We start from the raw sequence: 23,106 nt of genomic DNA, 5'->3' as shown, positions 1-23,106 counted from the left end.
CTAGGTGAAGTGGCTCACACCTGTAATCCTAGCACTTTGAAAGGCCGAGGTAGGCAGATCATTTGAGGCCAGGGGTTCGAGACTAGCCCATAGTCCCAGCTACTCAGGAGGCTGAGGCAGGAGAATCACTTGAACCTGGGAGGCAGAGGCTGCAGTGAGCCAAGATTGCACCACTGCACTCCAGCCTGCGTGAAAGAGCGACACTAAGTCTCAAAAAAAAAAAAAAAAAAGAGTTTCAAAATATTTATTTTCATTTTCTGCTGTTGGGCTATTCTTCAGATAAAGCTGTGATTAGCAGGAGATCTCAATTAACATGGGTTGGCTTGTGAGATTAGCTCCCTTTGCTACTCCTGACCCTGGTTCTTTCTTTGTAAAATGAGACGAATAGCACCAACCTAGCCGACTTCTTATGAGAGCCAAATGAGTCGGTATGGGAGAAAGCTCTTTGTAAACTGCCATATTATCTAAATGCTAGGATATACTGTGATCTCCAGATCCATTTCCCAGTCCCTGAAAATTATATAACAATACATGTAAAAGCTCTGCTCAACAAATGCGGGGTATTTTCTCATTATGACTGTTTTCTCTTTGTGTTTGTTTTCCTAGATCAAGCATGTTCATCCTTTTTTGTTCCGTTTCTATTTGCCAGCACTGCAACTCTTGTAAGAGAATGTGAAAATGTCACTTGCTCTGTCTACGACTTTCAGCAGGGCCTCAAAGCCTCAGAACAGGACAGTGGGTGGCAAGCTCCACCATGTCCTTAGCAGGGCATGCTGAGAGACTGGAAAACCAGTTCTGCAAGCATTAGCCCTTCATCTGCTTTCAGGCTTAAGGAAGGCAGGAGAGGCTGATAGAAAGAGGGTTTCTTTGGACAGTGTTTCCACGGTGCTGTACTCCATCCCCTGTCCCCTGTGTGAGTGTGGGTGGGAACTTGTGCCTCACTGCAAGTCAACTGGGAGGCCTTTGAGGGGGCCGCCCAGGGAGTCTGGCATGTGCCTACTGGCACTCGGGGAACACAGAAACGTGTTTTACCATAGCCAAGAGAATTTAAAAGGAAGAAGCTGTGACAGATGCCACCCTTATGACACTATCAAGAATAAAGGTGAGTGTTCTCTAGGGGCCAGATGCGGACTTGGCGAAAGGGTCCAAAGAAGACGTCCTGGAGAGACAATGTGACCTCAAGAGAAGGGTGAGCCACTAGAAACCCAGAGGCCGGAAAGAGGGGCTTTGTTGTCAGGAGAGAGGCTTTGCTGTGTGTGTGTGCACGAGTGTGTGAGTGTGTTTATGCATGAATGTGTGTGACAGTGTGTATACACATGAGTGTGTATATGTGTGTTTATGTGCACGTGAATATATGACAAGTTGGCAAGGACTCTTCAAAAGCGTCTATAAGAGCAAAACTCAGTAGATGTGTGCTTTCCACCTTCCATCCAAGAGAGACCAAAGCCAGATGCCAACAGTACCAGCATGTAAGACTATTTCCTCTTTCCCTGTTCCATCTTGGCCCTGCCAGGAACATTCAGAAACAGCATCCCAGGAACAGCAGAGACCAGGCATCCAGCCTGAAACCAGCTTGAGGTGGGTGAGGAATTCGCAGTGTTTTCATTATTGTACTCTGTCTCACTGGAATTATGTAATTATTAGTTTGGACTCCACGTTTTGATGCCAAAACAAAGGGATTATTGGTTTATCATCCAAAAAAGATTACAAATGAGAAGGTTAGGTCTGATAAAATACTTTATCCCACAATGAGAAAAAAAGTTGAGTTTGAAGGGACAAAGGGGAAAATAATTATATCAATTCTTCTACCCCTCTTTCAAATTAAGCTCACTCCATGAACAGGTTTCATCATCAGTTATTTTAGTTGCCTTCCTGGACTTTCTACAGCTACAGGAAGCATCCTAAGCCAAGGATATATAACCTAAGGTGCAGAGCTAGAAACTGTGAGACCTACATGAGGAGATGGCTTCCAAGTCCTCTCACCAATGTCTTTGAAAAGACTTGACCTTATTCTGATAACCAAGTGGGTCGGCGTTGTACTCCCTCTGAGATAACCCAATGGCTTTAATAATTAAACACAGTGTAGCCACCACCACTATGTCATATTACTGCTGCCACTGCCACAGCAGCCACCAACACTACCATCACCATCGCAGTTGCCAATATCATCACCACAACCTGCATTTCCATCACCACCACTGCCAGAACTACCACCACCACCAGCACCATCACTGCTCCCACCACTGCCATCACTACCAACACCACCTCCATGTCCACCATTACCGTCTCCAACACCAGCACTACCACCACCACCTCCACCACGACTGTCTCCATCACCAAGACCACCATGACCACCTCCACCACTGTCTCCACAACCACCAGCATCACCACCATGACTGCCCCCATGAGCATCACCACCTCCACCACTACTGTCTCCATCACCAGAACTAGTACCAATACTACCACTACTGTCTTCACCACCAACACCATCGCTGCCTCCACCATCAGCACCCCTCTACCACTATTGTCTCTAACACTACCACCAATGCCACCGTCACCACCACCACCATCTGTAACACCTTCACTTCCATCACCACCACCACCTCTGTCTCCATCTCCTCCACCACCTTCATCTCCATCTCCACCACCAGCACCACCACCTACACCTTCATCTCCTCCTCTACCTCTACTTCCACCTCCACCTTCATTTTCACCACCTCCACCTCCATCGATTCCACACCACCACCACCACCATCACCATTTCCACTTCCACTACCACCAAGTCCACCACCACCAAAGCAGTGATCACCACCACCACTGCTGACATTATTGCCACCACAACCACCATTGCCACATCACCCCCTGCAGGACTAAAATCTCTGCTACCACCCTGTTCTTGCTACCACCCTACTATCTCTGCGGCCACCACCACAGCCACTGACATTATTGCCAGCACTCCTGATACCATGGCCACCACCACAACCACCAGCGCTTATACTACCACCGGTCTCCACCATGACTACTACAACCTCTGCTGCTGCCACTGCTACTGCCACTGTCACTTCTGCCGCTATTTATGATATATTACTTGTGCTAAACAGAGTGCCAAATACTACATGTGTAATATTTAATTTAATCCTCACAATAATCTTTGGAGAGAAGTACTATTATTATCTCTATTTTGCAATTGAGGAAACAGAGGCGGTTAAGTAGCTTCCCTGAGCATGCAAAGCTGCAGTTGCATCCTACTGTCATTCATTGAAAATAAAGTCATAAAAGTGGTCCTCTTGGAAGAATCCTCATTTCAACAGCATATTTCATGAGATTCTCATGACAAAGATATTCCTCCTTCTCTTAAAGATATTCTTAATTATTTTTAAAAAAGTCCACAGTGAATTAAAAATTTCCAAAATGCATTACAAGGCCTGTAATCTCTCCAAATGCTGATCTCAAAATGTATACATGTATTTTTAAAATGTGTCTTCCACTGGAGAGGGGAACCAATGGAGGGAGAGTGAGTATGAGATACTCCAGTCTTCTGGACGTGGGGTCTCTTGTCTCCTGGTGGTGGCTCCATTATGAACTTCCTGAACTACTTCCTTACTCCCTAATGACCATGTTTTTACACGCCTTGGCTAAACCACTGCATCGATGAGGTAGGTGAGTTTCGGGAAACCTTTGTGTTCAGTTAATGGGAAGAACACTATCCTCAGTCTCAGTGCTATCTTAAAGCCTCCTTCCTGGGTTGTTGCTTTGTGATTTCTCTTTCCTCTATAACAGCATCATCCTCCCTGATCCCCAGCCACAGCCCCGCAAGTTGTCTTTCATCTTTATTTCTCCAACTTCTACATGCTTTTGATTAATATGGAAGCAATCACCCCACCCATCAGCAAAAGGACCTGAACTTCGAATGGATTTTGTTCTGTTTTTCCCTGGCTGGCATCTGCATTCTCTTGCCTAGACTCTTAAGGATATTAGTGTTGACAATAAAACTGACAGGCTTGGAAGTATGATTTGTGTGTGTTGAATGGGATGTTGGAAGACAGAAGTAGTGGAAAGCGTAAGTTTTCCCTCAGAGTTGAAAGAAGCTGAAGATGGAATATTGATTTCCAGTGAATGCCCCTCGAGCTCTGGTATTTCATGAGCACTCCAAGATAAAAGTCAAGTGCCTAGAGCACTTCTACTGCATACTGAAGCACCACGGTGTTCCCAAGGAAAAGCACTCGTGTAGTCGTCTGAGTTGTCTGAGTTGCAAGCTCAAATGTCAGCATTTTAGTTTTTTAAGGAAACACCATTTTTATCTGGAACAATGACTAATAGACAAACTCTAGTTATGCAGATTTGTATATTCGCAAGACATTTTCTTAAAAATATATAAAGTGGGTCTATCACTAAAAACTTACAATTTTTGTTGCCAACAATAAAATTTAACATTTCAAGTGAAAGACTTTTAGAAAATTTGTATTTGCCACTGAAAGCTTGGCAGCTTCCCAATTGCTTTTCTGATGAGATTGGTGGTGGTATTAATAAATGTAATTTTTATATTGTATAATGTAATATTGTAACCGGATGTCCCAGGTTCTTGGCCTCCCCTGCCCCAGGAATGGGGGAAGAGGCCCTGGAGGTGTGGTGGGCTTACCGTTCGTATAAATATCATGGACCCAAAGAGTTTTGCAGAGAGCGATTTATTAGGCAGAGAGAGGGAGAGAGAGAGAAAGGGAGACAGGGAGAAGGGGGGGAGGGAGAGGGAGAGAGAGAGGGGTAGAGAGGTAGAGAGAGCTCCCATGCTGTTGCGGGAGGGGATCCCAGAGAGGGAAATTCACACAGGAAGAGAGGAAGAGACAGCTCTCACATTGCTGTGGGAGGGGATCTAGAGAAGGAGTCCACACAGGTAAGGGGCAGTGGAGTCTTAACTTTGAAGTTATTTCTATTCCAGTTATGTTCTTGTCCAATGACAGGAGCTTTTTAAACTTCTGGAGTGATTGATTTTTGACTGTGATCCCAGATTGGTTGTTTGGGCCCACAACAGAGCCTTTCCTTTCAGGGCTTTTGGCGGGCTTTCTCAGCAAAGGATGCTCACCTGGAATTTTAGCTAGCCCACAGACGGGCAAGTTAGACAAAGAACTCTAGGCTCCCGGATGGGGAGGTAGGTGGAGGCATGGCACTGGGAAGTTATTGCCTTTGAAACCACTCCCCTTGTGGACCCAGGAAGAGGTTAACATAGTCCCTCAATATGATATTCAGGAGATCTGTATAACTCAGTGAATTACTATTTTCTAAGTGATGCATGAGTTAAATATCTGTTCAGAGTACAAAGTGAACTGATAGATTTTAATGTAACCATGATGAAAAAAGTTCACTGATAATGTTTCACTTCGATATTTCAACTCATCTTTAAAAAATTATCACTTGTTGAATTTTGGTGTAGTAGTAAAGGAATATATATGTAATAATTGAAAAAGGTTATTAAATTCTCTTTATTTTCCAACTGCATAATTGTGTAATGCCAGTTTTTTTTTTTAATATGCTTCAAACAAACCAACACCTTGCAACAGTTTGAAAGCAGAATCAGGTTTTAGAATCTAGTTATCATCTTTAAACTAGTAACATTAAAGATATTTTTTAAAAACACAAAATAATGCCATTCTTCTAACCAAAAAGATGCTTCAATTTTGGAAATGTATTTCCAAAACGCATTTCCAAAGACATTAAGGAAATGAATCTATTTCCATTTATTAAGGTAACAAGAAACCCACTGCATGTTAACAAAAATACCATGCATTTGTATTTTCATAAATACCATGCCTTTGTATGAAAATATAAAGGCATGGTATTTTTATACAAATGCATGGTATTTTTATACACATACACGGTATTTTCATACAAATATATGGTGTTTTTGCTAACATGCAATGGGTTTGTTGTTACTTTAATAAATTGCTAAGTAGATATATTTTAGTTTTTCGGTTTTAACTCAGATGAAAAAATATTGATAGAGATAACCTATATAAACAATAGCTCTTTGAGGTCTTAAATAAATTTTAATAACATAAAGGTATCTGAAACCAAGATTTAAGTTGCTGCTGTATCACAAAGGGGTATCAGTAAAGAACTGCTTTGCTTTCCTTTTCATTTCGGTATGTATAAAACACTGACTGAACGTATACTGTGGACAAAGCACCGTATTAAATCGTCAGTGTTCTTTTCTACAAAGAGAAATATGACAAAGTCCTGGTCCAGGGAATTACACTTTGATAGGATAGATGAACAAATATTAAATAATACAAATGAGTTAACATATATTTCAGCAAATACTTTTAAAATGTGTAAGATACTGTGCTGAGAAAGGGGCTTATAGTGAAGAACCTGATAGGCATATTCTAACATGTATTAGTCATTTAATTATTGAATCACATTGCTGGTAAGTGGGTCAAAGACAGAGAGTTCTAAAGCAGCTAATCAAGGAAGTGGTTAATCAGTTAACAGCTGATGATCAGTTAATCAGGGAAGCTGTCCAAGAAGCTGTTATGTTTAACTGAAAGCTGAAGGAAGAGTAGGAGTTAGCCTGGAGAATGGAGGAGAGAAAGAGGCATGTTTCAAATAGAACAGGCAGTGCATAAAATGGACCTAACCATAAAGACACTTTCTCCCTTGTGGTACTTAATGAAAGTGATTGCGGTTGTAGAGGCAGCTAGTCTCTCTGTGATCAACAGATGTTCTTGGCTCAGCATATAAAAATATCAGCCAAAGAGATCCTTAATGTTTTGCTGCCCTAGGCAAACAGTCTCCCTTGCACAGTTTCACTATTTTATTTTCCTGGACAAATATTATAATCTCTTATCGATCCTAAACACTTCATAGGACAAATAGTTTCTTCAAAAATATGTTGTGAGAGCACAAATAGCCTTTTGAAGTTTGATAGCTCATGACAAGTTTTACCTTTTCTTCTCTGATGAGCAGTACAGTAACCCTTCTTCTCTACCTGAGCATCCTGAGGCTTTCTCTCCCTTTCCTGGATCCAAGGCAATTCTTGGAAGCAGCATGTGTTGTACTCAGATCTAAAATAAAGCCTGACAGGTTACTGTGCTAAGAGTTGGGCTTGAAGTGGTTCTCGGCCGTTGGCTGGTGAAAAGTCTTCCATCTTCCTACATTTCTTACGAAAGGCGAAGCCTTGTTTTCAAATTCTGAATCTGTGAGGGTTTCCCCACTACAGCATAAGGCTGCAAAACTCAAGGGGAAGGGGAGGATAAGAGTGATGAAAAAGAAAGAGGTTATGTTGTTGGGGGTCCCGTAATTTTGGTGATCTTTACATTTTATTTTAAAAAGCAAAAGTGAAACTATTGAAAGATTTAAGGTTTGAAAAATGTGTGGTCAAATTCGTGTTTTCAAAATGATAAATTTGGCTGAAGAGAAGATGACGGGAGGAAGGCAGTCATCTGTGGATACCAAAAAAAAAAACAACAACAACAACAATTCAAGCCTATTGCAGTGATCTACATAAGAGATGAAGCCTTCACCCGGTGGAGTGTGTCCATGAATATGGCGCACTGTGGACAGATTTGAGAGATATTTTGTAAGGAGAAGCAATAGGACTTGATAACTTACTGGATATATGTGGTACGTTGGATAGGGAGATGTTAAACCAGATTTCTAGTTTATATAATGGCAGAGATAGCAGTGTCACTCACTGACATGGGAAACAGGAAGAGGGCTGGGAATGGACCAAGGTCCTTGAGTCCTGATTTAAATATACTGGGTTTGAATTGCCAGTCAGTGATTGTGGTGGATATGCTAAATAGGTAACTGGATACACAGGTTTAGCATTCAGAAGCCTGGGATATGCAATATATGTTTGGGAGATATCAATGTATAGATTGTGACAAGCAATGGGAGTGGAAGAGTTTGGCTAGGAAGAGAGTATAGAGTGGGAAAGGAAGAGGGCTAGGGGAAAATGTATAGAATAAATTCTGAGCATAGAGAAAACTGAACACAGAAGTAGCTAGTTGTGGGAATGCAAATTGACACAATATTGCTATCATACAGGAAGGATTGCTTGAAGGAAAAATATTTTTCTAAAACAAGCAATATGTGATTATTGCAGAAACCTAAGGGAATGACGAAAAAAAAAAAAGAACATATGGGAGCCAAAGAAGACTTGCCCACAGGAAAGTCTTTCTCTGTGATTATTCAAGAGACACAGGTCAATGTCCGGATGGAATCTTTTGATGAGGACCTTGCATGACCTAGTGAGTGACTGACTCAGGAACACAAGCTTTGTCAGGACTTAGTTCACAGCAACAAAAAGGAACAGGAGTTTGTCCCATTTTTCAGCACATACGGTCAATTCAGTCTCAGTGAAGCCCCTCAGAATTGTTTGCCCAGCGGAGAGTTCACCATGTTTGACCCTTGTTCACCATGTGGAGCAACTTTCACTCCTCAGGATGACATTGTATGAATGCTTTACTAAATACCTAAACTGAGCAGGATGCAGCTAAAAACAAAAAAAGCCCAGCGATACACAGGAGATTAGGCGTTTCCCTCAACACATTCAGAAAGACTGGTCTGGCTCATGATGAAGTGAAAAGTCCCCAGAAACCTGGCCATAAGGCCAAAGGAAAATATAAAGATGATCCCATGGATCTTCACCTTGATATTGAACATGGTAAAAAAGAAAAAAAAACATAAGGAGAAAGATCTTAAAAGAGGTAAATCAAGAGAATCAGTGGATTCCTGAGACTCAAGCCACTCAATGGAGAGATCAGCAGAGAAAACAGAAAACTCAAGGGATCAAGCAGCGAAAGCTGCGGGACCACACACTGGCTCAGGTCACCACCCTCTTCCTGCCAGGCCTCTCACTCCTGCGAAGCAGAAATGTGCCCTGAAGAAACAGAGGAAGACAAATTGAGTCTGGGGACCAAAACGTTGTGGGTTCAAGAGAAAGAGGAGGCAGCAGAGCTCGAGGGAACCTTTCCGTTTCCAGCCATGGGGAGTGGCTTGGGAAGAGTCAACTACTCTGGAATCACAGTAGCAACGATGCTTTTCAAAAGAGAAACCAGCACTAGCAGTGGAACCCAGAGTATACAACCAAAAGCAAGAAGTGTTACATGATGACCGTGATGTTGAAGGCAGAGAGAAGTGGGTGAGCCGGGGCCAGGGCCAAGGTCGGGGAGGTGCACGTTTCAGAAGTCCAGCCCCAGCCCCAGATGGGCCCATGACAAATTCAGTGGGGAGGAAGGGGAGATTAAAGATAATGAGAGTGGGACAGAGAACCTAGAATGATTTGTAGCCCACAGCTCAGTGGGGGCCGCTTTTGACAGGAGTCCTTGCCTAGGGAGAAAAGTGCTAGGAAGATGGCAGGTAAGGAGCTAACAGAGGAGCTTCAAGAAGATTCTGAAGATCTTACCCTCAACCCCACCAGCCTGTGGAATCCTATTACAGCTGAATGCATCCCACTGGACAGGAGGGGCAGGCCACAGAGTCTGGGGTAAAGCGCTGCTCTTCAACAGAACAAAGCACGCTGGGCTTTAGCTGAGATTTCCATTTCTTCTCTATGTGTCGGGTAGAGACCAGGGAAGGAAAACAAAATGATGTTTAGATTTCTGGTTGCTTCCTATGAGAAACCAAAAATTTTGTGCTTAATTTCATTTGGAGCTAAAAGGATTAATTTGATGATTTTTAATCTCTTTTCTCATCCTGATTTTAAAAGCACCCCCAACCTCACCCCGCTTTTTAGGCATGCGTAGTCACATTAGCAGGAATATTTAATTTGGGCAACTTGAGTCTTTGTGAAAAAACTAAAACAAAAACAATGTGAATAAACAGTGTGAATGAAAGCACGTGAATAAGCATTGAAGGGTTCACTTCAGTTTGAAACCAAATTGCTGGAATCCTGTGAAAGCCAGTGTTGTAGGGCAGGGCAGAGCTAAGACCTTTCTGACCACCTCGGGTTCCCCTTCCTCGCACAGCTGTGTCTCTTACGGAGCAGCTTCTGACCACACCCAAGTCCCGTATTTTCTGATTTCTCCTGGGCTGGGCTTCCCACTCTCCACCGGCAGCTCCACTGCCCCAGACTTTCTAGTCCCACTGTTCCTCTCAGCCCCAGAGGGGAAAACTTGATGGCGGTTTCTGGTCTGTTTTCTCAGAAACTCCTAAATTGTATTATCTTTACAAATTTAAGATGAGAAAATACTTTTTCTTCACTATTTATAGTAATCCTTTGGTAAAATTTTAACAACCATAATCAGTTAAAGAAGGTGATTAGGACTGAGTGGTTTGTGTGGGGATTTTTTAGGGTTTTTTTGTTGTTGTTATTTTTTTTCTTCTCTCCGTCCCCCCATTTTTTTTTGAGACAGTCTCACTCTTGTCACTCAGGCTGGAGTACAATGGCATGATCTCGGCTCACTGCAACGTTCGCCTTTTGGATTCAAGTGATTCTCCAGCCTCAGCCTCCTGAGTAGCTGGGAGTACAGCCATCTGCCACCATTCCTGGCTGATTTTTGTATTTTTAGCAGAGATGGGGTTTTGCCATGTTGGCCAGGCTGGTCTTGAACTCCTGATCTCAGGTGGCCTGCCCCCAACCCCTGGTGGCCTCCCAAAGTGCTGGGATTAAAGGCGTGAGACACCACATCCGGGCACCCCTCACTCCCTTAAAAAACGAACAAGAACAACAAACTGGAAGCTCTAAGTTGAAACATTCTTAGATGTTTGGGGAGAAAAACATTCTCTTAAAAGGGTCTTTGTGCTTGCCTCCTGAGTACCCAGCCCTTAAAACACATGCAGACTGCCTCCCCTCTCCTTACTTTCTTTAAACTTGAAGTTGTTCCTCTATTCTAGTTTTCAAAACCCATCAACTACACGAGTGAGCTGGGAGTTTGAATATAATATTTTGTGAATATTGAAATTTGTCATGTTTATGAACATGACAAATGCCTCCTGCATTTATATTTCAAATAGCTTGGGATGTTAGAATTGGAGGGGTTTTATAATGAATAAACAAAGGAAAGGCAATTAAAAACAACAAAACAACAGTTCTGAATTGGGGGCGGGGATGTAGAAAAGGGCAGAGAGCCAGTATTTATTTACAGAGAAGCCTACAAAACTGGGCATCCATTCATTCTGGATTAATAATGGAATTCAACGAGCCAATGCTCCAATAGCAAGTTGTTCTTTCAAAATCTTGCTAGCTGTTACCCCAAGGAAATAGACGTCAAACAGTTGTTTCTTTTCTTTTGTAGCTCAGAACAGGGTGTTATTAGTGGCTAAATTTGGTTTCTTACTGTTGTGGCCAAATAGCTATCCTCATTCCAAGCCTGAACCTGGACAGTTCACTTAACCTTCTGAACCTCAGTTTCGTCATTCTGATATTCTGCATCCGAGTTGACTCTAACTACGGCAAGAGATAGTATGTGTCAAGGTATATTGGAAAATGTAAAGTACTATATGAATGAGAGTGAGAACTTTTTCTAGCAGTATTGCAGGTGTAATAACAGGATTTTATAAACCACTATATCTACAAATGCAATTAATTTCCACCAGTTCTAAGGTAGGTTGCAATGAGAGGAGGAATTATTTTTCCCCCATGATCATCTCCTGCCTGTGATTTGCGTTTGATATTTAATACAATAATTTTCACTTGCTTTTGAAGTCAATGAGATGGCGACCTCATGTCCTCTGACTCTTCTGGGATAATTTGACTTCCTTTGAGGTTTTATTGTTGATAACAAAAGCAAAGCTCCCTGAAGACTTTGTGGTAAGCAATTTCAAGGACGTGTTGGGAGATAAGTCTAATCCAAGGCATAAACTTTTCCTTGTGAGTTAGGACCACAGTCTTCCACTGCAATAGTCCAGTCAGCAATGATGACAGTGTGTGGTCTGGAACAATCTCTCCCATGTGCAATTCATATACCCACGAGACACCTGTTGAGCTCAGGGAATATTTAATGTAGATGACGCCTTTCCTCTTTGATTCTTCATGCTCAAGGTCAGGTGTACCGTAAGATCCACTTTACTCAGTGCTGTAATATCTCTCAGCAACAATAACCTAGGAGCATTCAATAAACGTGTAATCTATGTACCAGACTGATCCATGAATACAGTGGCTAGGGACTCTGAGGCCGTAGTCATATTTCTTTGTTAACAAATGATTTTGGTTTTCTGCCAGGAATTAATATTGTGCAGTCCATTTCTATGAGGGAGAGTACTCGCCCCATATACCTCTCCCACCAATTACCAGAGAAAATATCTAGGCATTTCCATCTTTTGCGTATGATTTTATACATTTGTCTAGTTCACCACTGGTTGATGTTTCTTTGTGGGCCAGGTCTTCAACTCCACTTTGCTTCCTTGAACACTCACTTGGTCCCTGAACAATAGGCTTGCTTCCTTGTCAGTGGCTGAGAAATCCTTAACGTCCTTCACATGTTCTTGCTTGCCCTTTATGTTCTGGCAGCAGCATTGTGTCCGCTGGCATTTGGCGTGTGCTTGTTGAATGACATGGACTCATGGTCTACACTATTTCAATTATTTTCTTCTTCTCTTGCTCTTACTTGGGCTTTTCCTTTTAGCTCCCTAGGCTATGTTGTTGAATTAATGAGAGTGAAATGTGCACATGACATAACTCGATTCTGTGATTCGGGATCAGCCTCCTGGTCTTGGCACATGGCCAAGCTCCATGGCCAAGCTACCATGACCTCAGCTCCAACACCACCATCCAACTGTTTCAATTCTGCCCCAGATGTGCACCAGAGAGGGCAGGGGCAATATTCTGGCTCTCATGGCCATGCCTCTGTGGACCAGATTCTAGCCTTTCAGGTTTGGTTGATGTCCATCAGACTCTAAGCTTCAGGGGTCTCTTGCTAATGCACCAAAGAGTAAGAGTCCTTGATCCCTGTTATGATCTTTTATTACCTGATTTCAATTATTTGGGGTCATGTGTATCTGGAACATGATCTGGAAATTGGAAGACACAGAAATAAACCCTGTGTATACAAATAGATAAACTCAAAGCTCCTTCAACAAAAGATTTATAAACTGATTTTAGAAATCTTGATGATTTGTCCATCTCTTTTGCCGCTTGAGAAATAAACACAGCAGAACTCTTAGGCTGCCCCTGAACTCTCCATAGGGATCTACACCAGGGGTTCATGGACCACCCAGAAAGAAAACTCACACGAATGGGTATATGTTCATTTTCATGAAAAATAATCTAAGGCTTTCATCAGATTCTCACAGGTGTCAGAACCCCTTCACCCCAATTACACACCATTGCTCTAAAGAGACTTTCTTACCAAGTTTGAGCATGCTCCCTCATCTTATTAACTACCCCTGAACTCCCACTTAAAAAAATAAAAGGTGAGCCTGTTGATTCATTTTTAAACAAAAATTGTTATTTAGCACACTATCGCTTATTTTATATTTTATATTTTAAATTATATTTTAGATATAATTTTATATACTTACATAGTTTTATGTTTTGTATTTATAAATTTAGTTACATATAGGTATAAAATATACAAACTATATACATACACATATATATTTCTATAATAGAGCTGAAGTGTGGTCATCCAGTGTATTAATTAGTCCATTTCACATGCTGCTGATAAAGACATAAACAAGACTGGGCAATTTATAAAGGAAAAGAGGTTTAATGGGCTCAGTTCCACATGGATGGGGAGGCTTCACAATTATGGTGGAAAGTGAAAAGCATGTCTTATATGGCGGCAGGCAAGAGAGAAAGAGAGCCCAATGAAAAGGGAAACCCCTTATAAAATCATCAGATCTCATGAGAGTTACTACTATGAGAACAGTGGGGGGAAAACCACCTCCATAATTCAATTATCCTCTCCCTGGTCCCTCTCACAACACGTGGAAATTTTGGGAGCTACAATTCAGGATGAGATTTGGGGACACCACCAAACCGTATCATCCAGTGTCTAATCCCTCTGCCTGTTGGAGTTCTGATTTTGTTTCTGGAGCACGTTCCATTGGATTGTGACTCTGATCCCGTCTGCTGTGTAGGCTGCTGTCTACTCAGCCCAGCCCTGCCCCTTTGTAAGTGTGTTTAATGTTTCCTTGGGGGAAAGCTGCTGTAGCTTAGCACTGAAACTGCTGTTTGTGCTTTTGCTCAAGAGACTGTTTTCTCTTATTACAGAGATCCATGTTTGTTACTGCCTTAGAAAAATAAAAACGTTTCTTATGACTCGAGGGGAAAAAAATCTAAAAAGATGTTTCCCTGGCTTATCCCTTGAACAGGTGGCTCCTCTGTTGAGAACTTGCTCTTCCTTCCAAGTTTACATGGAGCTCAGAGAATATCTTTGCAGGAGAAAAACAGGGACATTTGAGTTAACTAACAACCAAATATTGCTAAACAGATTTGTCCATGTTTTTTAAAAAATGATGTGTTTAAGCCATGGCCTCCGAGCTTGTATTTGCTTTGCTGGGGGTGTAGGCTCCATGCTGTGTTGCCCATGTAAGCACAGCTGTGCTCCCTATGAATAAGCTGCAGGTCTGAAGCCAAGGCAATCTAATTTGATGCCCAGCTGACAATGTGACTTAATGCTTCTGAACTTCAGTCACTTTACCTCTAACAGTGGGGAAAATAATGACTATTATGTAGGGTTGGTAATAAATAACGACCATTTAGTCCTGGCACATGGTTGTGGTTATTTCTATGCATTGCAGAAGTAGGTGTTCAATAAATGTGCAATTATTAAATGCCAACTACAATGAAGAGATGTGAATCCTACTGTGACTTGTGAACAGCTGCCTCAATTTTACTTCTCAGTAACAACTACATCTCCTTTTTTGCATCCCTCATTTCCAACCCTCCAGTTACTGTTCAGATTAATTCTCCAGCCTGATGTGTTGCAGTGAAGACAGATTTGAGAAATACATTAAAAGTATTCACCAAAGAGGCCAATTTTTCAGGCGAATGCATAATGAAACTTCTGATTGTCTCAAATGATTTATACCAGTGACTATTCATCAATATGGGTGCACTTTTTTTTTGGTGAAGTGGGAGATCTCATCACAAGATGTAAGACCTATGGATACAGAGAGAAAAGTTCAACTGAACTGAGGGTTGATGGTAGAGTCACCGAGTTTATTAAATTGTTTGTTAAAAGTACAATCTCTTTGATCTTTAAACCCGTAGAATTAATCAACTCTTTACATGTCTCCTTTCTTTCCTTTCCTTAATTTCTCTATTAATTGGGCAGAGAAGCAAATTTTCCATGGGCTACAACTGACTGTTCACAAATGGAAAATACCCAGGCAAATTCTGTCAAATACTATGACTCATAGGTGATCTAATACAGTGTTCTGTTTTCTGTGTTTTTGGAACTTTTAAACTTTTCACTTTTAAACTTTCACATTGCTTCAGTACTATTAACTAAACTACAGACATTATTTTGCTAGTTTTTTTACTCATGTTGGTTTTTTTTTTTTTGCTCCAAGATCCAGTCTAAGACACTACATTTGCATTTGTTGTGTCTCTGAAGCCTCCTCAATTCTGGGACACTTTCTCCGTCTTTCCTTGTTTCCCATGACCCTGACAGTTAAGAAGAGGGCTGGTCAGATAGTTTGCACATTGACCCTCTATTTGGGTTTGTTGGATGTTTTTTCATGATTAGACTGGGGTTACAGGCTTTGGGGGAAGAAACCACAGATGTGAAGTGCCCTTTTCATTGTTCTGTATTAGGGAACACATGATATCAACCTCTTGGGAAAGGGAGAATTGACAAACATTATTTGGAATTCTGTAAGAAAGATTTATCTATTCTCCTCCATGTATTTATTTATTTGATCAATTGCTTATAACAGTGCAGGTCATGGATATTTGTTTTATTATTTCAGGTTACAATAGAATATGATCGTTTTTTAATTTTGTTGTTCAAATTCTTCCAGCTTTGTTTCAGGGCTGAACAAATGGTTGGCTCCTGTGTCCCTTGGACAAGCCCCACCTGTCTTCTTTCCTCCTTCCTTTTCTCTTCCTTTTCCTCTCTCCTTCATGTTCCCCTGCCTTCCCTGCTCTTCTTCCTTGCTTTTCTTCCCTTCCCTCCTTCCCTTCCCTTCCTTCCCTCCCTTCGTTTCCTTTCTTCCTTCCTTCTCCTCCCCTCCATTTTTCTTTCCTTCCTTCCCTCCTCCTTTTATTGGAGGGGAAGGAGGTCCTACCTCCCTCTTCCCTTCTGGGATTTTAAGATGTTTCTCACTCATCTTGTTTTCCCTCTCCCAACTCCGGAATCAGCCATTTCTCCAATAAATGCAGTGTTTCTTTAACACAGACTTTTTGGCCATAAAATCTAGGTTTTAGTCCTAGTTATGTCACAAGCTAGCTGATCATTTGGGGCAAGTTTTTTTAACTTCTTCAAGTCTCAGTTTCCATGGCTACACAAGGTGCATAATAATAGTCTCTATATCATGAGGTTGAGATGTGGTTTAACCCATGTAAAGGATCAAACACCGTCTCTTGGGTACAAGTTCTCATTGCCCCACTTCCTTTCCTGGCAGAAGCTATGTGAGGGATACCAAGAAGAGGGTAAATAAATTCTATGAATCTGTGAATAGTGATGCTGGAAGAACTGCTTCAGGAAGGGAAGGTAAATCTGAATCTGGAATATGTATCTGTTGTTGTGAAAAAATTGTTCATCTCCCCGTGATGTAAGCAACCCCAGTGTAATTGATCTATTGTCATTTGACTGGCAGATCCTCCAAGGAACTGGTACCATGTCAGGGATTCAATGCTACTGAGAATTTAGGCTCTCAGCTGGGGGACTAGCCAGATGAGGCTGGGTAAAGAGAAGTCCAGGTTTCTGAGCCCATGTGTTTTCTCCGTCTCTGCCATGAGGGCCACTTTGTTCATGGACCCTCTGAGCAAACACTACTATAGATGATAAAAGAGACTGACTAATATTTACAGGGTCATCTTGCCTGCTTAACTGTATCCTCCTCCACTGCAGATACTTTTAGGGGACTATTTACATGAGATATGAATATTTTCAAACCCTGCTTCCAGTTGAATGCCTGGTTCCCCAAGGGAATATAGTATCAGGCACATGGTCTCACTCCAAACCCTATGGGTCTCCGCAGGGATTCTACTGTCGGTGTTCACCAGGGCTTTCATAATGCATCTCTGTCTTTCTCAGATACTGGATATCATTGGATTTTCTGCATCATAAGAACTGAATGAAGATCCACCTCCTGGGACACAGAACCAGCCAGGGAAGAAGTGGTATCAACACAGAGCCCTCCCCTGACTTCCCCATCTGAAGAAGCCCCTCCACCCCTCACAGTGACTCCCTACCATACATCTAATTTATTTCCATTGTGGCACTTATCATTATCAGAATTTGTCTTGTTCATTTATTTACTTGCTAATTGTCTGTCTTCCCTCCTAGAATGTAAACTTCTGAGGGAAAATAATCTGTTCCATTCATTTCTGTCTCCTCAGTGTGTGGAACAACACATGGCACATAGTAGGTCCTCAGTAGCTAGAAGCGGGATCTGTGATTCATGTTAAGATCTCTTCTAGTGTGAATATTCTGTCACTCAGTGTGTCAATATGCTTTTATAAGTGTTAACCATTCTTATGATGGTGTATTTTGTTTCAGCTCATCACATAGTCTGCATAGCTCAGTGTTTCTAGAAAACCATTATTTTCTGTCAGTCTAGGCAGTCTCTTGTAATGGGACAGCCAGCTGTGGCACAGAAGAGCTATGCATTTTGGAACCAGGCAGGCACATCTAAGTAACTGTGACCTTGAATGAGGCCAGAAGGCATTTTTCAAATGTTTGACCTATGTGGGAAAGCGTGCATGTGCACGCGTGTGCACACACACACACACACACACATATACACACACACCAGCATAGCATTTAGTTTCCTAGAATTCCAGGAAGGCACATGGAGGCTGCCTTTTGCCTGTGAGAATGGGCCTTTGTAACGAAGGAAAGGACCTGGTCCCAGTCCAGTGCAGCAGTGGGAAATTCCTCAGAAAAACATCAAGAACAGGGGTTCATTGTTCTTTGAGACTTTTGTGCCTGGGTTATCTTAACTCCTGGGTTTCCATGTTCACTTGACCCCAATCAGTCTCCCTGGAACAGCAGCCAATCTCCAAATTCTGGGCACTCTGCAACACAGTCAGAAGCTGATCTCCTCAACCCTCCCTGCTGGTTAGCAACTGAAGCAATTGTATTCAAGATTGGACTGACCAAAGGGTCACTGGCCAGGGGCCCTTTCAAAGGGGGCAGTATTCAACTTGTGTTTTAACCATAACAAGGACCCAAACAACAACAACAAACAGTACTAGAATTTGTACAGAGACCATAACTTCATTCTTCTTTCCTTGACAACTGGCATCAGACTCTGAGTTCCTTCTCGGCTATACCATGAGATCCACACGGCAGATTCAGGGCGAATGTATGCGAGTACAATAGAAAAGGGCATAAATTGAAGATACATTTATTCTCTTTCAAATCCACCATGTACTGAGATCCCAGCTTTGCAGAGGTGAGCCTCACTAATGGCCTCTATGGGACCCTCCTAAAGGATCTAGGGTGACTCCACTGAAGTCAGTTCTACTGATAATATCATGCTGTGGTTCTCCCGGTAGTTTGAAAAGTTCCTTATTTCCTGGAAGCTGGTAACTCCTGGGGAGGAGCAATGCTCCGTCCTCTTCCTACCCTAACCCCTCCATCTCTGCAAGGCTAACCCATCGGTCCATGTAAAGTTCTGTGCTGAATGACGAAGGAGTTTCCAGAAGGGAATGACAAGCTAAGAAAGCAAAAGAAAAAGTCCCAGGTAATTTATAACTTCTTGGCCGGGCACGGTGGCTCACGCCTGTAATCCCAGCACTTTGGGAGGTTGAGGCAGGTGGATCACCTGAGGTCAGGAGATCGAGACCAGCCTGACCAATATGGAGAAACCCTGTCTACTAAAAATACCAAATAAGCTGGGTGTGATGGTGCATGCCTGTAATCCCAGCTACTCAGGAGGCCGATGCAGGAGAATCATTTGAACCCAGGAGGTGGAGGTTGCAGTGAGCCGAGATGGCACCACTGCACTCCAGCCTGGATGACGGAGCGAGATTCCCTTTCCAAAAAAAAAAAAAAAAAAAAAAGCATTATGTTTCTTCTTTCTGACTTTGTTTGAGATGGAGGTGAGAACAGTCAATCATGTCTCAAAATGATTACAGTGACTGAGATTATTATGCCCAGTTTAAAAGACAGTAGCTGATAAATTCATGATTTAGTACTGCTGTTGGAAATTACCATTATTTTGGAATCAATGGAATTGAATGAATAAACCACTGCTAGCCATGTGTGGAGTTAAATCCCTTCAATGCTAACCCTGTTTAACAAATATTTACTAGCTGTGTGCCTGCTATCTGCCAGACACAAGAAAAAGCATAAACTCATTAGACTTTCCTATATTTGCATAAAATATTAATAAAAAGTGATTAAGAGATACATCAGAAATCAGTTTCAATAATAAAAAATTAATTTTGTGTTAAACAGCACTTTATTGCCCTGCTTTAGGCACTGTATAACTACTTCAAACATATTATTTCACTAGGTCTAGTCTTCCCAATAAGCCTATGGGGTAGATACTAAAATGAGTGAACTGAAGTGTAGAGAAGTTCTCCTAACACACTTGGCTAGGTGTGGCAGAGCTGAAACCCAAGCCCAGGTGTGGCTACAGATGCTGTTTGTGCGACCACTGCTTCATATTGTTCTTGTGGGCACTGCTACCTCAATATTCTGTTACCAAGGAAGGAACAATGAGAGATGGTCCAATCTGTTGTCAACCTTAAAGATGAAGATTGGACTTCCTGTTTTGGTTATGATAAATAACTTGTGCCTGCCAGGAACAACTATAAAAAACTAGATTTTAAAAAGCTGTTGAATGTATCACAGAGCAAGCAAGGCAGCCAAGATTTGAGCAGCCGAGATCCTGAAAGGAGAGGAACAGATAGACATGAGCTCTACTGTGGCCACTGCATTTTCCCTCAGGGCACTTGATGATGTATGCCACAAAGCAGAGACCAAAGGCTTACAGCTGACGGAAAAGTGAAATTGAAATTTAGGGCCATTAAGGCAGTCAGGATTTGTAAAGCCAGGACTGCAGAGAAAAAAAAAGAACTGTAGAGAAGTGAGCCTAAGTTGCATCCTGCATAAAAATAATGTACATTTTCCGACATGTTCCCAACCTAGCATGAGGTTAAATAGCCTTAATAATAAAACTGACAAAGAAACCACAACAAAATTATTTTTTATCTTTCTCAGGATCTTAGGTACAAAAGTCCTTAACAAAATGTGGTCAACTGGAATCTGTAACATATTAAAAGGATAATACATTATAACCGAGTTGGAATTATTCCAAGAATGCAAGTCTGATTTAACAATTGAAAATCATTACAAACACTGTGGGATTAAGAGAAAAAAGAAGAAAAATGAGAAACTCGAATGATAAAATTTACTGAATAAATGGGAATATGGGAGAAATTGTGATTATCTCATAAGTACCTTAAGATATATAATATAATTTATACTGATTCATGATAGAAATGCTAAGCAAAATAGAAATAGCAGGGAATTTCCTTAATCTAATAAAATTTATCAATAAAAACTATGACAAATTTTATACTTAGTGATGAAATATTAAAAACTGTCCCTCTCAAATTAGGACTAAGATAGGAATTTCTTCTGTTCCTAGTTTTACTCAACTTTTTTCTAAAGATATTATCTAGTACAATAAGGCAAAGCAAATAAATGACACAAGGATTGGGAAGGATGGAAAAAAACTGTCATTTGAAGATGATGTGATATATGTAGATTTTTTTAAATTATTACCAAAAAATAAACAACTCATTAGAATTAGTAATTTAATTTAGCAAGATTGATGCATACAATCTCAGTATGCCAAAAAAAAAAAAAAGATATGGTGAAAGTAACTGTCTTTGAATTGCTGGCAAGATGGCGGAATATGAACATCTCTCATGTGCAGTTCCCAGCAAGATCAACGTAGAAGGCGGGTGATTTCTGCATTTCCAACTAAGGTACCTGGTTCCTCTCATTGGGACTGGTTGGACAGTGGGTGCAGACCAAGGAGGGCAAGCTGAAGCAGGGTGGGGCATCGCCTTACCTGAGAAGTGCAAGCAGTTAGGGAACTCCATCTCCTAGCCAAGGGAAGCCATTAGGGACTGTACCCTGCAATCTGGCCCAGATACTACACTTTTCCCATGATCTTCCCAACCCACAGACCAGGAGATTCTCTCCGATACCTACGCCACCACCAGCGCCTTGGGTTTCCAGCACAAAACTGGGCAGTTTGGGCAGACACCGAGCTAACTGCATCAGTTTTGTTTTTCATACCCAGTGGTGCCTGTAATGCCAGCAAGACAGAAATGTTCACTCTGCTGGAAAGGGGGCTGAAGCCAGGGAGCTAAGTGGTCTGGCTCAGCGGGTCCCAGCCCCACAGAGACCAGCAAGCTAAGATCCACTGGCTTGAAATTCTTGCAGCCAGCACAGCAGCCTGAGCTCTACCTAACATGCCTGAGGGTGGTGGGTGGAGGGGCGTCAACCACTGCTGAGGCTTGAGTAGGTGGTTTTAACCTCACAGTGTAAACAAAGTCCTTGGAAGTTTGAATTGGGCAGAGCCCACCACAACTCAGCAAGGCCACTACAGGCAGACTGTCTCACTAGATTCCCTCCTCATCAGGGAGGGCATCTCTGAAAAACGGCAGTAGCCCATCAGGGGACTTATAAATAAAGCCCGCACCTTTCTGCGACAGAGCACCTTGGAAAAGGGGTGGTTGTGGGCACAACTTCAGCAAACTTAAATGTGCCTGCCCAGCAGCTCTGAAGAGAACAGTGGATCTCCCAGCACAGCGTTTGAGCTCTGATAAGGGCCAGACTGCCTCCTCAAGTGGATTCCTGACCCCCATGTATCCTGATTGGGAGATACCTCCCAGTAGGGGCTGACAGACACCTCATACAGGAGAGCTCTGGCTGGCATCTGACAGGTACTCCTCTGGGACAAATCTACTAGAGGAAGGAACAGGTAGTAATATTTGCTGTTCTGCCGCCTCTCCCAGTGATACCCAGGCAAGCAGGGTCTGGAGTGAACCTCCAGAAAACTCCAGCAGACCTGCAGCACAGGGGCCTGATGGTAAAGAAAACTAACAAATAGAAAGGTGTAATTTCAACATCAACAAAAAGGACATCCACTCAGAGACCCTATCCAAAGGTCAACTACTTGAGAGACCAAAGGTAGATAAATCTGCAAAGATGAGGAGAAACTGGCACAAAAAGGCTGAAAATTCCAGAAACCAGAACTCTTCTTCTCCTCCAAGGGATCACATCTCCTCACCAGCAAGGAAAGAAAACTGGACAGAGAATGAGTTTGATGAATTGAAAGGTGGGTGATAAGAAACTCTTCCAAACTGAAGGAGCATGTTCTAACCCAATGCAAGGAAACTAAGAACCTTGAAAAAAAGTTAGATGAATTGCTAACTGGAGTAACCAGTTTAGAGAAGAACATAAACGACCTGTTGGAGCTGAAAAACACGGCATGAGAACTTCGTGAAACATACACAACTTTCAATAGCCGAATTGATCATGCAGAAGAAATGATATCAGAGATTGAAGATTAACTCAATGAAATAAAGTGAGAAGAAAAGGTTAGAGAAAAAAGAATGAAAAGAAATGAACAAGGCCTCCAAGACACATGGAATTATGTGAAAAGGCCAAATCTGTGTTTCACTGGTATACCAGAAAGTGATGGGGAGAATGAAGCCAAGTTGGAAAACACTATTCAGGATATTATCCAGGAGAACTTCCCCAACCTAGCAAGTCAGGCCAACATTCAAATTCAGGAAACACAGAGAACACTACAAAGATGCTCCTCAAGAAGAGCAACCCCAAGACACATAATTGTCAGATTCACCAAGTTGAAATAAAGAAAAAAATGTTAAGGTCAGCCAGAGAGAAAGGTCAGGTTACCCAAAAAGGAAAGCCCATTAGACTTATAGCAGATCTCTCGGCAGAAACCCAACAAGCCAGAAGAGAGTGGGGGCCAATATTCAACATTCTTAAATAATTTTAAACC

Source organism: Sapajus apella, unplaced genomic scaffold (genome assembly GCF_009761245.1).
Source record: "Sapajus apella isolate SASKATOON/1434 unplaced genomic scaffold, GSC_monkey_1.0 scaffold80, whole genome shotgun sequence".
Classification (NCBI taxonomy): Eukaryota; Metazoa; Chordata; class Mammalia; order Primates; family Cebidae; genus Sapajus; species Sapajus apella.
This window is presented reverse-complemented; position numbering follows the sequence as displayed.